Consider the following 17,105-nt stretch of genomic DNA (forward strand, 5'->3'; position numbering starts at 1 on the left):
CAAATGTCAGCTCGAGGCTTAAGGCAGCAAAAAGCCTTGCCAGGGAATTGCTGTGGTGCAGGGCTGTGTTTGCAGGAAGCTCCTGCACCATCACATCTCTGCCAGCAGCTCTTGGTCACCTCAGAAAGGGACAGAAAAGAAAGAAAAAGGGATGGGTGTGGGAGCAAATGGTGTAAATGGCAAAGCTTCCCCAGGAGGAATGGCTGAAGAGAGGGAAATGTCAGCTTGGAAGAGAAACAACAACCCCAGGGAGCTCTGGAGAAGGAGCAGTTTTCCTCTAATCCACAAAGCACAGAAATTTGGGTCCAGATGTAACTGGAAAGCCACAGGCTGAAATCCAGCAAAGGTCTCTTCATAGAATCCTGGAGTATCCTGAGTGGGAAGGGAGCATCAGTGCAGCCCTGATCCCTGCACAGCCACCCCAACACCCCCACCCTGAGCATCCCTGGCAGCACTGTCCAAACGCTCCTGCAGCTCTGGCAGCCTTGGGGCCGGGACCATTCCCTGGGGAGCCTGGGCAGTGCCAGCACCCTCGGGGGGAAAAACCTTTCCCTGAGTTCCATGCCAAGGCCTGGCCCAGCTCCAGCCCTTCCTGGGCTCCTGTCCCTGTCCCAGAGAGTTCAGTGCCTGCAGGAGGGACTCCTGGATCTCATTGCTGTGGGATGTGGCTGGAGCCAAGTGTTCCATACTTTGGGAAAGGGTTAAAAACACACCTGGAGGAAGGATCTGTGAAATCAGACTCTGGGATCTGGTCTGCAGATTGCTGGGATCTTCAGCATTGTGATCTTCTGTCCCACAGTGACCAGGACCAGAGAACCATGGAATCATTAAGGTGGGAGAAGATTTTGAAGATCAAGTCCAACCATCAACCCACCACCAAATTCGTACTTGAGAGCCCAAATTCAGACTCCAGAGCCCAAAGCTGGGCAAGTTGGTCACTCTTCTGCCCAGCCCAGCCTTACCCTCTGACTCCCAGTTCCAGGGCAGATCCAGCAAAGGCAGAAGGTTTACAGGAGCTCTGGAATTGTGTGCAGGGTTAGAACTGGGGCCCAGATCTGCACATCAAAACAGATTCCCCATAAATTGCTCTGTTAAGGCTTTTCATAAAAGTTTCACAGGGGGAGGATTCATGAGGAACCTGTAATGTTTAATTAAAGGGGAGAAACTGATCTTGCTGTGAAAATCTTCCTGACCCCATGCCAAGCTCATCACTGACTTGATTTATGGGACATAAACAGACCAGAAAATGGCAGAAGTGGTAAAGTCGAGGAACTTCTGCCAATTTGGGATACAGAGATATGCAAAGGGAAGGGGATTTACAAACTAAGTGAGGCAAAGGTGGAAGTGCAGCAAGAAAACAGGGAATAAACTTCTGGGCACAGCATGGGAGGATCCAGCCTAGATCCAACCTCCAGCTGCTCTTTGTTCCTACCCCGAATTCTGCCTCTTGGCACGAAGGTCACTGCCATGAAATTCCCTATTGCTTAAATGACCTGTGTCCTTCAGGCTGGAAGCCCACATGTCAAGGCTGCGACGTCGGTGACACGGACACCACTCTGGCTCTGGTGGAACTGACAGGATGACTCTGGATTGACACACTTCCACCCCACCCATTGCCAGGGGAACCTTTCTCCAGTTTTGCTGAGGTTTTCCTGCCCTGCTCATCCTCCTCAGTGTAATAGTGCCCATGGAGGGAGGCAACGTGTGCCCAGAAAGGGATTCTTGGTGTTATTCACATGGAAAAAATGCTGTGGGATTGCTTCAGTTCCGGAACTAACTGGTCACAGGAGCTCAGCTCACAATTCTTGATCCCTCAGTGGAAGAATTTCCAAAAGTGAGGAGGGAGAGGCTGCTGGGTTTGTGCAGAAGGGAGCAGGGAGGCTGCAGTGAGAGACTGCTGAGAAAAGAGATTGGCTTGGAGAGAGCTCAGCTGAGTCTGGCTCCATCATTCCAGAGCAAACCAAAGAATTGGGACCCCAAGAGCCACAGAAACTTGCTGCTGGGGATGCCTCTGATGAGGAATTCACCAGCCACTAAATAGAGCAGCTCCCCACTACCAGGGAAAAGAGGGAAGTGAGGAATTCAAAGGCCAGGAAGGAGAGGAGGTCACTGCAGAGCTCCTCCAGCTCAGCAGCAGTTTCACAAATGCTTTAAAGAACTTGAAATAAAACACTTTCAACATCACTCCCTGCTGGTCTGACCAGGCCTGGACACTGCAGAGGAAGCTCAAAGCTCAAGGTTTTGGGAAAAAAAGGTGAACAAATACAGAAGAATGTCAGGAGCAGCTCCCTGATTGTACAAGGAGATGCCTCCAGCTCCTTGAATGACCATTGTGGGTCTCTCTCAGCTCAGGACTTCCATGATTCTACAATTCCTCCTTCCTTTGGTTGCTGTCAAAGTCAGGATTTTGCAACAAAGCTGAATTTGAGTGAAGGGAATTGCCATGGCAGCCAGGTGGCTCCTGTCACATCCCTGGAGCATCCCACAGGCAGCCCCAGCTGAGGACCTGGGATGTTCCACCTCTTTGGGAAGAGGCTCTCACCAAGTTTCAGAGGTACCAGGAGCACAAGAGGGATTTCAAAGCAGAAGAAAACAAATCAGAAAGGCAAAAATACAAGGAAAAAAGCCCAGCCCAAGTCCCTCACGTGCAAAAATGTTGCAGGAGCCAGACTGAACATGATCCACTTTCACATTCCCACAACCAGGAATCATCTGTGATCCATTTTCACATTCCCACAACCAGGAATCATCCTTGATCCACCCAGCCTGTAACTCCATTCCTTTACCTTCATCCTTTTCACAGCACTCCAGCCAAGCCTCTGCCTTCCTCCTTTGGAAGTACCTGGCTTTGGCAACAACTACTCAGTCAAAACTTCAATATCTGATTTTCCCTGGTTTTTAGGGACAAAACCAGTTTCAGCACAGAGCCAGCTCCTGTTTCTGCCCTGAGCTTTCCCACCTCCATCCCTGCAGTGCAGCTGGGGTCGGGGTGTGTCCCACAGCACCAGGGATCGAGCTGGGAATGCAGGGGCAACGGAAGGCACGGTTTAAAAATAATTTAATAAAAGGGAGTTAAAAAGTCATCCCAGCCAGCCTCAGTTCCTGAGGAAGCTTCTCAGCTGTGTAGACCTGAGATTTTCCTTTTCTTACAACCCAGAAGGTTGCTGGCAGAACCACCAAGAAAATACAACGAGTGAGAGCGAGAGGTAAAGTGAAAAGCTGGGCAGCACTGGGAGCAGAGGGAGGAGGGGATGCAAAAGGAAGAAGGAGAAGAATCGGGGACGTGGGCGAGCAAACGAGCCAAAAATTCGGGTTAAAAAAGCAGGGTCTGCAAAAGGCAATGAACGGAAAACGGAGATGCCCAGGAAAAAAAAAAAAACCAAAAAACCAAAACCCTGGGGAAGAGGCAGGCCGGGCAGCCTTGGAGGACGGGAGTCATGGGAAGAGGGACGGAGCCAGAGACTGCAGGATGGCGACTGGGAACTGGAGTGTGTCCCTGTCCCTAACCCTGTCCATTCCTGCCTTCCCCTGCCCAGGGAAGTGTCCCCGAAGCTCCAGAGGAGCTCAGGGATGGAGCACAGCCCCCGCGGGAGTGGGACCAGCACACTCCACCACGGGCACCGCTCCCATCTGCTTTTCCTTGTGCCAGATGGGCAGGGGAGGGAGGGAGGGAGGGAGGGAGGGAGGGATGGGGGATGGAGCCGCATCGCTGGGATGGCGGGGATTCATTTCTTCCCATTCTTTTCCCAGTGCCATTTAATCGGCTGGCCCCAAAGCGTTTTCTGATTGCTCTGCTTGCCCCAGTGACACCAAGGCAGGAGCCTTTCAGAATAAATCATTTAGAGGCAGAGAGAGAAAAAAGCAGCAGCACCGACCCCAAAGGCACAGACACCTCCCTCCTCCTCCTCCCCCTCCCCTTCCCGCATGTTTTGGAGCTGCTGGAGCAAAGGGGAGAGCGAACAGGAGTAATTTTCCACGGATGCAGGGAACAATCGAGCCCCGCATGGTTTTTCTGGTTCAAATGCTTCCCTGCAGCAGTTCGTGCTCATCCCCGGCACACAAAGGCGATGCACATGCAGGGACCGGTCGCGTCTTGCTCCAGCCGCCGGTGCCGAGGTGCGGGGGACGGGAGGAGAGGGGGAGATGCTCCAGCTCCGCTCCCCGGGCTGGGGATGGCTGAAGCCGGCTCTGAGTCAGCCTCAGGCAGCCCGGGCACGGCCCCTGCCCTGCCCAGGGACGGGAGAGGGGACGGGGTGGCTTTGGCACACAGAGAAGGCACCCGTGGGTTTAGGGGCATCTTTTTGATGCAGAGATAATCTGGGGGAGGAAGGAGACCACTGTGACTTCACAGCAGTTTTGGTTTCAGCCTTGTGCCCGATTTCTCCTGGGATCCAGCCCCTCCACTCAGACCGGGGCCCCCTGCCCCATCCAAGGGTTGCTCCCTGGGGACAGGGTGTGCTGGTGCTGAGGATGGATCCTGGCACCACCTGGGCAGAGGCTTTAGAGGGGAGCAAGGAGCCCTGGGCACCCTCAGCACCATCCCCCGACAGCCTAAAAGGGGCTGGACAATGGTGGGGTGCAGGCAGGACCTGGGAGTGGGGCCAAGTCCTGAAGGACAGTGGGGTGAACTCCAAGTCAAGCAAAGCCATGCCAGGATCCTTTTTCCCCTTGGTCCCTGATTCCCTTCCCATCCCAACTCCTTTCAAAGAATCCTGGAATGGTCTGTGTTGGAAGGGACCTTAAAGCCCATCCAGTGCCACCCCTGCCATGGCAGGGACACCTTCCACTGTCCCAGGCTGCTCCAAGCCCTGTCCAGCCTGGCCTTGGGCACTGCCAGGGATCCAGGGGCAGCCACAGCTGCTCTGGGCACCCTGTGCCAAGCCCTCCCCACCCTCACCCATCCAATATCCCATCTATCCCTGCCCTCTGGCAGTGAAAGCCATTCCCCCTTGCCCTGTCCCTCCAGCCCTTGTCAAGAGTCTCTCTTCAGAGGGAGGAATTTCATCTCTGGCTCCAAGCAGCACCCTCAGCTCCCCCAGGAGGAAGGGCCCTCAGAAATCCCATGTGTCAAACCTGTGAAAGAATCAACTTTTATAGCCCAGACCTGCCCCAAGTAAGAGCTTCAGACATCTGAACCGAAAACAACTTTGAAATGTCCATCTCTGGGGCCTGCAGGATAGCAGAAGGCATGGTTTGGTGTGGCAGCTTTGTTGCTCTTGTACATCAAATCATGGCACCATTTCTGAGCCCCTTTTGGCTCCTCTTCCCTGGAGTGTGACTGTTAAACCCTCTGGGAGCACTCAGGGCTGAAGGGACAACACATCTGGTCTTGTGGGCATCCTGTTGAGAGGACCCTTAGCGCTGGCTGTGAAGAAATAGGAAAAGCACCTAGTTTCCACAAAAAAACCCCACAAGAATTCTTAGTTCCTTATCAAAGATCAGTGCAGAGGAGCTAACAGACCCAGACTCCTGCTGGGAGATCTCCAAGCAACATTTTTGTGGTGCAGAGTGAGGTTTTCCTTCCACCAAACTCCTTCCACCTCCATCCTCCTGAGCCAGGGGCTCAGCCAGGGCTGGTTTGGATCCCTTTGCCAGAGCACTGGAGGAGGAGCTTCCAACAGAACATCAAAGCAGAGACCCACAGGGATCACAGGATCCAGTGTGAGGATCCAACAGCAACATTAAGACGGGATACTGGGCAGGAATTGTTCCCTGGGAGGGTGGGCAGGCCCTGGCCCAGGGTGCCCAGAGCAGCTGGGGCTGCCCCTGGATCCCTGGCAGTGCCCAAGGCCAGGCTGGACAGGGCTTGGAGCAGTCTGGGACAGTGAAGGTGTCCCTGCCATTCCAGGGTGGCACTGGATGGGCTTTAAGGTCCCTCCAACCCAAAGCATTCCATGATTCCATGATCCTTGTCAAATCATAACCCTGCCATGTAGATGTGCCATACTCTTCCCTCCTTGCTCTGCTTGGGTGTTAGTGCTTTTTTTAGCTCTGTTTCCAACATACAGCAAATGAATTTAGAGACATTTGGGTTTTACCTAAGAGGTGATGGCACTTAGGTGGTCATGGAGAGATGCTTTCTGTAAATAACTTGTGTGGGAATGATTCTGGATGGCTGAGAGGCTTCCTTGACAAAAAGCAGGGAAAGGAGAAAGGAAGATTTACATAGGAAAGCCTCAGTTTGCTTTGCCTACCAAAACAAAAGGGTTGGATTGCTACACACAAAAGCACCAAGAGAGAGCCAAGATGCCAATTTAAGCATAAAGACAATGCTGGCATGACACCAACTGGCGAAAAAAAATTGGCTAAAATAAATAAAACTGGAATTAAAAAGGAACTTTGTAATTCTGGGAGCTCCCAGCGTGTGCAAGGGACACACTGGGGGCTGAAGAGGGAGCTCTGTGACTTTATGAATCCTTGGACCACATGTGGACAGCAGGATTGGGCTCAGAAGGTCCCTCCCTGTCCTATCCCTCCAACAGCAAACACATTCCACATCCAGGTCTCCAAACTGGGAAGCCAAACCTTGCAGGTGGAGAATGCTCAATGTCCTCATAAAGCTGCACCAAAAGCTCTTGAAACCTTCTCAGATGAAAAGTCAGTCCAAGGATTGGGAATGCCCTGGGAATGGGAGCTTTTCAAAACATTCTAACAAGCAGGGATCTGGGAGAGCTGCAACAATAGCTGATTTCCAAGGAAAATGAAAGACAACTTGTTTCCCAAATCCCAGTTTCCTCCCAATGCGTCAGAGCTGTTATACCTGGAGGTCAGGGGAAAAAAAAGTCATGGAAAAAAAGGCCTCATTGGAACTAGTAAGTATTTTGGATAAAAGAAAAGACTTTGGATGTGTCCTGGCTGAATCCAGTGAGGACAGACTGGAGAGAAACTGTTCCTGCCTGTGGGAAGTGAGGGATGAACAGCAGCCATGGATTGAAGGGGGAAAACCCCAAATGCTTTGTACTAGTAAAAACAGCAAAGTATTGGAAGGGATTGTGTAGGGAAAAGTTTGCCTCCCTCTCTCTGCAGGGTTTTCTGAACAGCTTTGTCAGGAAGGGTTCCTGAAAATCCCTTCCTTTTTTAGGGCAGGATCTGGGTTATTTATCCTACAATGGCAACTAACACCACCTGTGACCCAAAATGGGCTCCTCTGATCCCCTCTGTCCAAAGCTGGACACAGAACTGCTGCTGGCTGCCAGCAGGGACCCACCACATCCCACAGTGACCTGGAAACACCATTCCTGAAGCAGCTGGAACACCCTGGTCCTAGCCTTGGGATTACAGTTTGGACCAGAATGATAAAGGCTTAATCATATTAATTAACTTTATTTGCATTGCTTTGCATGGAAGCCTCAGGAAAGGCTTGTTGTTAAAATTCAGTTTTCTAAGTCCCAGGGACACTGAGAGCAGTGATACAAATAACCAGAGTTTTGGTGCCATTGTGTCGTGTGGCAATGACAGGGGCGGCTCCTGTCCATCACCATCATCCTGAGAATGATAAAATAAATCCAGTTTTCTATAAACTAGTATCCTGCAGCCACATCCATAACATGGGGAAAAGCATCCAGTTGCCCCCAGCAGCAATATTTCTGATCACAGTTAAAACCTTAAAATTGCAGAACATAAACCTGACAAGGCCAAACAGCAGAGAAATCATGGAAAAATAAGCCAAGTATGATAGAAAAGAGAATTAAACATGATTATCACTGCCAAAGTGATCTCCCATACTTTTAAAGGTGACAAGGAGATCAATTAAAAAAAAAAAAGGGTGGGGGGGAGTTGAGGTAGGATTAGGACAGATAATTTAGGTTAAAAGGAACATTTTGCTGTGGAACATTGTTTACAAAGGTGACTTTTCAAAGGGACCTGAACTGCCCCCGGTCCATCTTCCACAGAGAAGGGAGGGAGCAGCAGAGCAAGATCAGCTCCCACCTTAGCTCTGCCTTCTCCCATCCTCAGCTTCCCAATCCCCAGGGACATGGGGCAGTTCCTGCTGGAATGACAGCTCCAAAGGGGCGGCAGGGGGCCACAGGAAGAGCCTAAACACACAAACCTGGGCTCCCTGCTTCAGGTTGGACTCGATGATCTTTAAGGTCTCTTCCAACCTCAAAAAACCAAAAAAAAAAAAAAAAACCACAAAACAACAAACAAAAAACCAAACAAAAAACCAAATCAAAAAACCCCCCAAAAAACAACAACAACAACAAAATACCCGTGGCCCCAGGCATGCTGTGGGATCCACCCTGCAGGTATCAGGTTTAACGTTAAGCCTGAGCCTGGGTTTAGCAGAGCTGCAGAGTGGTGGTCCTGGGCACATTGCTAAAGCCTGACCTGCTGACTCCCACAGCTCCCTGTCACATCCCATTCCTTCAAGGATTCCTGGTGACATTTTCCTCCCTAAAGAGCTCAACGAGACTGAAGATGGGCTGAGAGTGCCCAATCCATGATTCTGGACGTGGGATGAGGCTGTGTGTGAAGCCAAACAAACACAAGAATGTTGAGGGGAACGAGGAACTGAGAGCTGAGAAATGAAAAGTGCTGTAGGACAAAAGAGCAGGGAAGCAGCAGGAAGGCAGAGCACCACTGGAAAGGATTTACTCACTGGACAATCCAACAGGGAAACTCTGACCCAAAACCAGACAAACATTTATAAGAGGAATCAGAAATGTGCTAAATACCTCAGAAAACAGATTTCACAACGAAATCTCAGCTCCTGTCCAGTTTATTTCCAGTACTCACAGCCATTCCCAGTCTTCCACATACCTCTGAGGAGGGAGACTTTCAGCTCATCACCTGATGTAGCTGGCAAAAGTCACCATGAGCAGGAAATCAAACTAAGTAGGTCACAGCTCCAAGCCTCAGCAGTAATTTCAAGGGTCTTTACCTTCCTTATGCCACCTCTTTATCTTCCAGCACCTTAGGAAATCTGCTGGTCTCATTAAGAGCTCGGGGCACGTGCTCAGCTCTGTTGGAAGTGGGGCTTTGCCCTCCCAAAGAGGAGTCAGGGCATCTGTCTGTGACACACACAGCAGGACACATGGGAATAAACAGCTCCATAAAGTCTGGTTTCTCTGGAAACACCAGGACAGGCACCACGGGAGCGTGCCTGTGACACTGCACTGCTCACCCCTCTCCTTGAGCAGTGAACCCTTCAAACCTCAGCTTCTCCCGGAGTTAATGACCAACAGGAGGCAGGGGAAGTTAATCTGTATCTAGAACAGCTCCATAAATAAAACTGGAAAATTCTGGCACTGAACTAGAGCTGTTTTCATTTTAAAGCCTCCAGTCCTGAGTGTGGCGGCAGCCTGGGGGCTCCTTTGATGGCAGTTTGATTCCAGTCCCTTAGGGAGCACAAAGTCTTTGGATTTTGGTTTGTCACTTCCAGAGCAGGTTTGTCACTTCCTGGGGAGATGCCAAGGCCTGCCCAGGCTGGGGGTCTGCTGCCCACCCCCTTCCTGAGGGGATTTTTGGCTGCAGAGGCTCTGGGGTGGGCAGGTTGCTGCAGGGAAGGCTCGTGCTCACCAGAGCTGTCATGCTGCCACCTCTCCCCAGCCTGGAAGTCAGGAGTATTTTTAAAAAAGATGTAAACAAGAGAAGCTGCTCAGTTGGGCAGGCTCCAGCCCTGCTCTCACTGCAGGGATTGCTGACAATCCCAATACACAGAGCCCTGAGTAAATATTGGTTCAGACACGGATGCAGAGAGCACGAGGCCGCCTGCAGCTCAACAAACAGCCCAGCCAAAGCAGCTTTCCCCAGGCTGCACCTTCCTGTCCCTCTTGCAGCTCAAAAACCAGCCTGGCAAAAGAAACTGTTCACCAAAGTTGGACCTTCCTCTTCCTCCTGCAGCACCTGAAGGGCTGCCCTGGCCTTGAGCACAGGGATTTCTGGCCAGTGACAGAATCCACGTGGATTATCCCCAAAATAAAGCAGTGTGGAGCACACAGAGCTGGAAGAAAGCCACCTTTGCCCGTTGGTCTCTGGCTGGCTCTCAGGGTGAACTGCTTCCCTCAGCCCCAACTCTCCAAGGGACAGAACTGATTCCAGGCAAAATAACCTTCCCTGCCCTCCAGGCCTGCTCATTTTATTTATGGGAAAATATGCTCGTTAATGCTGTTATCACGGGCAGGATCTAATCGGGGGGGAAAGTCTCCTTTGAGTATCTCCACGTTAATGAGCTGCTGCGTGAGATGTTTCAGCAGGCAAAGCTCACTCTGAGCTCTGACAGAGCAGCCTCTGCACAGGTCTTAACGCTCATCCTGCTGGCAGCTGTTTGTTTGGATAACATTTCCAAACGAAATTAGGGGTTACAAAAGCAGAGCTGCACCGTGCACTTCCTCATCCCTGAGGCTGCCTGAGCCAAGCACCAGAGGAACTGGAGAAAAACAAGCCAGGCTGTCCCACTCCTCTTCCCCTTCCTAGCACGGGCTGGGCAAGGGGATTGTCCTGCAGGGAAACCTGGGATGGTGGTGGATTCTGGGAGAGGGGGAATGGAAACACAAAATAAACTCCTAAATCCACCACACAGGCTCCAGCAAGCAAGAGAAGGGAAGGAAAATGTTCACGGAGGAATTCCAGGGAGGCTGAAATGCTGATTATGATGGGATTGATTGTGAGGGGTTTGTGAGGGGTTTGCTCAGGACCCCAATGCCCTCTCCATGCAAACAGGAGAGACAGGGCTTCACCCCCTCCCCAAATTAACTCCCCTCTGTGACTCCTCAGCAAGAACCAGAGCTCCAGTGTAGGAAATGGATTTGTAGAAAATTCTTAAAATGAAGAAATTTACCCACAAAGGGTAATTTTAGATGATTGGCTTTAAGGCATTTACAGCATGGTGTGACTAAAGCTGATAGGCCAAGAAATGCTCATAGTGTATTGTAATTAGGAAATAGCTGGCTTCTGATTTTGATGGTGTGAATTATAACATCTGTATTGGCTCACCCTCCTCATGAGATTGAAAATGGAATAAAAGTTTTTAAAACGCCTCTCAGTTGCCCCATCTCTGGGCAACTGAGAAAAGGGCATGAAAAATCTCAGAAAAATCTGAAAAATCTCAGAAAAGGGCATAATCCAACATCCATCACCTCTGGGTAACTCGGGAGATGGGCTGGAGCTGAGCTGCCTCTGGCCCAGCAAAAACGAAACAGAAAATGGGGTGGGGAAGGGAGGCTGTTGACACGTCTTTCACTCAATTGTGTTGCAACCACCTCCAAATTCCTCAGAGCCATTTGTTCATAACTGGCAGCAACAGCCAGAGAAAAATCAATACAGGAATCAGTGGTGTGGAACGTTATCCCTAAATTGCAGACCCATACCATCAAGGTGCCCCAGCACACTTCCCAGAAATCATAAGGTGCCGCCCTCTGAGTGTTCCTTGTGGCTCCTGCTCTTGGCCAAACCCCATTCCAGCTGATTTCCTGTTCCCACTTCAACCCCCCCACCCCCCTCCACATTATTTTTATGTGGAACCTGGTCCATTGGATCCTGCAAACTCAAAAAGAACAACTCAGCCTTTCCCAGGTGCCCAAGTGATGTTGGATTCCACACTTTAATTCAGATAAATGAAAATTTACAGTATTTTAAACATCTATTACCTCATCTGCATTCAATCCCTCTTCATGCCAGCTGTTTTTTTATTTTTTTTTTTTGGTTTTTTTTTTTGTGAGAGCACACTTTTTTTGTTGGCCGGATGACTGTTTTCTTCTAGTTCAGTATGTCACAAAGATCTTGGAAAAATAAATTCTTCCCTGTGCTGGTAAACACCTATAAATTCTGGCTTCATTTGGCAGAGTCTCCTTCCAGAACAAGTGGGTCTGCAGAAAGCCTGACCTTCAAATGAAATCATTCTCACAGGGATGACAATGAAAATGAGAGTTTTTCCAGCTAGAAAAGGTGTTCTAATTACTTGTCCCACAAAGATCAGAATAGATTCTGACACACTAAAGAGTGATTTAGTGGGGGAGTATTTAAAATTAGATAACTGGTACTTAACTGTTACCTGTGAGGAGATGAACCAGAAGTATTAAGGAAGGAGAGGGGCAGATTTAAGAGCCTTTTTTTTTTATTAAGACTTATAAAATATAGGTCTGATAAGTGTAGAAATATTACTCTCCAGTGCCTCACAAGCTTTTGCTGTCCTTTGTCTACACAGAGAGCTGACCAACATTAAACATTTAAATTATTCCATGACTAAAATCAGCTAAATGAGAGGGTAAAGTCATCCCAGACAATGATTTCTATGAAATAATGTCCTGATGGACATCTCTGCTTCAGCTTCGGTCCTGTTTTGGTGCTTGGCTGCATCTCTAGATACATCTCAAAACTGGAAGAATAAGCAGAGTTTTCTTGCAGTGGAATAGAGAGAAAAGGCGATCAGATCTACTTGATTTTAAAGCCTGCTTCAATAAATCAATAAATCAATGTATTTTATTCCCATTTTGGGGGAGGTACTAAATGGACAATGCTATGCATGGAGTGCACATGCTTTGAAGGGAGCTCATGTTTTACTCTCATGTTTTTCCCTCGTCAGCAAATCGGAGCAGGATGAATTCCCCTGATGTTGCTAAATGCCACAAACATCCATTTCCACCTTCCAGGAGAGCCCTGAGAGTGTGATGCAGCAAAGCACAAAACACACATGGCTTTCTGCTACTCATCACGAAGGATTTTTGTCCCATTCCCCCTCCCTGGAGCTTTGCTGCTCCTCTAGAATACGGATGCAGGAGCAGCCTCAGCTCCATCAGTGGCAGAAAACCAGGCAGAAGCAGCAGTTTTTGCAGCTGTGTGATTTAATCCTGCTTTAATCACCTGAGTGACAGAAGGGTTTATCTTTCCTTCTTGGAATAAATGATGTTACAGAGCTGTGGTTCCAACGTGCAGGATTTCAGAACCTTAGGAGATTTATTATGAGTGCTTCAGCTCCTGAACATCTTTCTAAGCACTGATCTTGTGTTATCTGATCACAAACACCTGCACACCTGAAAACACAGGGAAGAGGGAAGACAGTTACTTATCCCACACCCATTTCTTGCTGTAATAAAAACAACAGTTTTAAATCTGGTTTTCTTCCTGTGCTGCCATAAACTCATCATTCAGACTATTTAAGAACGTAAAACCCATAGAAGCTTGACAAAGAATCACTGACTGGTGATTTGAATGATTGTTTGAGACCTCTTTTGTGAAAAGGGGGTAAAAAGCAGAAAGAAACAAACTAAGAAAGGAAAATCTGGGAAAATCAACACCTTGGCTTTTCTCAGCCTGAAACAATTTCAACTTAGATCCCTAACAGAGATCAGTTTGTTGGTGCTTCTGTCCTTTCCTCAGTAACTGCTCTGGTTATTGAGTAACTCGGGCTGCACAAGATTCTTTCCCAGGAGGTTTCAGGCAGCCCAGTTGCTCTGACCTGTTTGGGGTAAGAGCACAGAGCAACTGGGACTTGCTGGGGCTCTCTGGAGAGCTCCCTCAACAGCTGAGAACTGACACCAGCTCCTGGCTGTGGGACTGGGAGAGTCCTTGGAAATGCAGTTGTTGGAGAGGGGAAGACTGTGGTAGCTGGAATGAGGAGGACTTTGTGTGTTTGAGGACACCTGCACAGGATTTAGGATGAACGTGATGGATGAGATTCTCTGTTTGCAATGGTTGTAAAAATGCAATGTAATAAAGAAACAAAGAAGGATCCAAAGCTGTTGGAGAGTGTCCCAAGGAGGGACACGGAGCTGGGAAGGGTCTGAGGAGCGGCTGAGGGCACTTGGCTCGTTCAGCTGCAGCACAGGAGACTGAGGGGAGGCTCCTCGGGGGCTGCAGCTCCTCCCGAGGGGAGGCAGAGGGGCAGGGGCTGAGCTCTGCTCTGGGACAGGGACAGGAGCCCAGGAAGGGCTGGAGCTGTGCCAGGGCTTGGCATGGAGCTCAGGGAAAGGTTCTTCCCCCCGAGGGTGCTGGCACTGCCCAGGCTCCCCAGGGAATGGTCCCGGCCCCAAGGCTGCCAGAGCTGCAGGAGCGTTTGGACAGCGCTGCCAGGGATGCTCAGGGTGGGGGTGTTGGGGTGGCTGGGCAGGGACAAAGGCTGCACTGATGATCCCTGTGGGATCCAGCTCAGGAAATTCTGGGATTCTGTGAATCTTCCCTGTGTGTTGAAAGCTGCTGTGCTGGGCTGCTTAGACTGTCAGGGTTCAGTGCCCCCTGAATTAGGTAATTCCAGGGACTGTGATGCCAAACTGGGAATGCAGCCGGAGCAACAACCCTGCTGCAGAGTTACTCTGCCACAGGAGGGGCAATCATGGCAAAAACCAGCTGGGGATGGCAACATCTCCAACTGCCTCAGCCATAATCCTGAAATTGTGAGTCAGAGGCTTCTGTGTGAGGATTTCTGATTCAGTGTCCCTGCTAAAGTGGAAGTCAGGCTATCTCAGCAAAACTGCAGCTGGAACTAATCCCCCGTGGTGTTTAACACAAACCCAGCACAGGTTGGTTGGGCTTTTGCAGAGCTCCTGGAGCTCTCCAGGCACTCAGCTGTGAAATGGAGTGATGGACCATGGAGGTGACAGGGATTCAAAGGGCAAAGCTGTTCCCAGTTCTCAGGGAAGAGGAAACAGCTGCAGCGCTGATTCCACTCACACAGAGCCATTATAAAGAATTACTACAGGATTACTACAGGAATAATAAATGCCATTACTGGAAATAATGAAATCTATCACCGAATGCTAATGTGGCCCTTCCACCCCCTGACACCTTCAGCCCCCAGCAGGAAAACCTTCCTAACACAACACACAAACCAGGAATTGCTAAATCTCCTCTGATGTGCTCCGTGTGGTCTGGATATTCCGGAATTGCAGCTATCCCATTGTTTCAGGCTGGACTCTGGGCAATGCATTAAACAGAAGAGTTTCCCCTCCATAAATCAACACCCTCGAGGGTGAGGTGAGCACAAGCTCCATTTATGTCGTGTTCTGGAACTAAGGGCAGATGCCTGCAGCAGGAAAAGGACTTTCTTCTCATCCCTTTTACTTTCCAGGACTCCCAGATTTTTTCCCTGGCTGCTGGCCAGGCCAGGCTTCTCCTCTGAGCTGCAGGAGAGCAGACACTGCTTTATTTTGGCACTTTTTTATTTGACACTTTGTTCCATCCCGGCTTATCCCAGCAGCTTCGGGACACAAAAGGTGGGTGGAGATTTAGACAATGATCCCTCTGCAAAGTGGAGCTGATCAATCCATTGTGCTCAGAGGTCCTGGATGGGGATATTTTCAAGCAACTAAAAATAAGGTAGGAATAAAAGCCCCTAAGAAGTGGCCAAATGCAGCTCTGGTAGCTGCAGGCAATAAAACAGGTGTGTTGTAGCCTGAGTTGATGAAGAAAAAAAGAAATGCAGCCATCTACAAGTTTTTTAATGGAAAACTATGATTTTTAAAAACCATTACAATGTCTCTTCAGCAGTTTTATTTGGTTCTGTAAACACCTTTCCCCATTTAACTTACAAAGCATCCCTGCCTGCAAACACCAACACACCATTATTTTGAGCTCTCTTTCCATACAGGATAAAATCCACTGCTCAGGATGTGCCTTGGATGTGCCTCTGCCTTGGTTTTCAGGCTGAAACTATCAGAAATGGCTCAGCCAAAGATTTGGTTCCCAAACCCAAGGGGAATGACGACCTATTTAGCTTTTTGTGCACATTTCCTGCTTTAAGATGGATTTTGAAGGCTGACCCTCACCCCCAAGGCATGAAGCTGTGTTTCCATCAGTCCCATCCAGAAGAGCAGTGGGGGTGTCCTGTTTCCAAATTCCCATCCTTTCCTCCAGACTGTTCTTGTCTTGGGACTGCAGAAAGACCCAACCACATCCCCAAGCCTCAGATTTCCAAGCCCCTCGCAGGAGACGGAAAGCAGAGGGCATGGGGTGGCTGTAACAGGGATGACCCCAACTTCTGCTGTGTACATAACCAGAATTTACCCACATCTTCATGAAGGCATTTTTAGCCTAAAAGATCATCACTGTCAACCATTCCCTATCCCCAGTCCCTGACTGATCCATTAACCATCTGTTCCCCATCCTTATTCCCCTATAAATCCACAATCCAACCATTGCCATTCCACAATAAATCAACCATTCCTCATGCCTACTCCCTTATAATTCCATAAACCAATCCTTCCTCTTCCCTATTTCACTATAAATCCATGAACCAACCTTTCCTCATCTCTATTTCACTATAAATCCATGAACCAACCATTCCCCATCCCTATTCCCCTATTAATCCATAAACCATCCATTCCTTATCCCTTTTCCACCATAAACTAACTGTTACCCATCCCTAATCCCTTATAAATCCTTGACCTATCTATTCCCCATCCCTATTCGCTTATAAATCCATAAACCAACTATTCCCCATCCTTATTCCATTCTAAATCCACAAACCAACTACTCCCCACCCCTATTTCCCTATAAATCCATAAACCACGGCGAGGCCAAAGGGGACCAGCCCAAACACCCCCGACAAAACCAGCTCACAACCCCACCCTGATTTTTCAGGGACCCACCCCACTACTTGCGGTGGGTTTATTATTAGTTTTTAATTCGAAGTTTCCCTCAGCACCGAGCTCGGTGCGAAGCTCTGAGGGCGGGATGCCCCCGGAGTTCCCACAGGTGATCCTGCGGCCGCCCCTCCGCTGCTTCCAGCCCCAGGGCTGCACCCTACGGATCCGTCCGTGTTTTTCCATGACTCTCTTCACGTCTCTCCCTCCCTGTGCTCCCTCACACCCCGCTCCTCCCCCGGCCCCCCCCCGGTTACCTCAGCCGGGCGGGGCGCGGGCGCGGGACTCGAACCGGCGGCTCCGAGGGCAGTGAGCGCTTGCGGGGCGCCCGCCGGCCCATGCCCCGCCAGGCCCCGCCCCGCCCGCGGCGCGCGCAGCCAATCACGCGCCGCTACCCCCCGCCTCCCGCGCGGCACCCCCCCGCCGATGTCCCGCCCACCGAGCTCCGCTCAGCCAATAGACTGCGAGATAGTCTAATAGACAGCAGAACTGTCCAATAGAAACCGTTTCCTCGTGGAGGGGGGCGCGGCAAGCGCGGAGGGGCGTGGTCTCTTTGGGGGCGTGGTAGAGGAAGGGTATATAAGGAGG

The 17,105-nt window shown here is 49.9% G+C and overlaps 1 long non-coding RNA gene across 1 annotated transcript; it reads right to left on the bottom strand.

Annotated features, from left to right (window-relative positions):
- Positions 1-12,774: 12,774 nt before the first annotated feature.
- On the bottom strand, positions 12,775-16,885 carry LOC137462975 (uncharacterized). The gene is made up of 2 exons (XR_010993811.1): positions 16,775-16,885; positions 12,775-12,971 (listed from the first exon to the last, which is right to left on the bottom strand). It is a non-coding gene; the product is annotated as an uncharacterized lncRNA (long non-coding RNA).
- Positions 16,886-17,105: the final 220 nt, after the last annotated feature.

This window comes from Anomalospiza imberbis, chromosome 27 (genome assembly GCF_031753505.1).
Source record: "Anomalospiza imberbis isolate Cuckoo-Finch-1a 21T00152 chromosome 27, ASM3175350v1, whole genome shotgun sequence".
NCBI lineage: Eukaryota > Metazoa > Chordata > Aves > Passeriformes > Viduidae > Anomalospiza > Anomalospiza imberbis.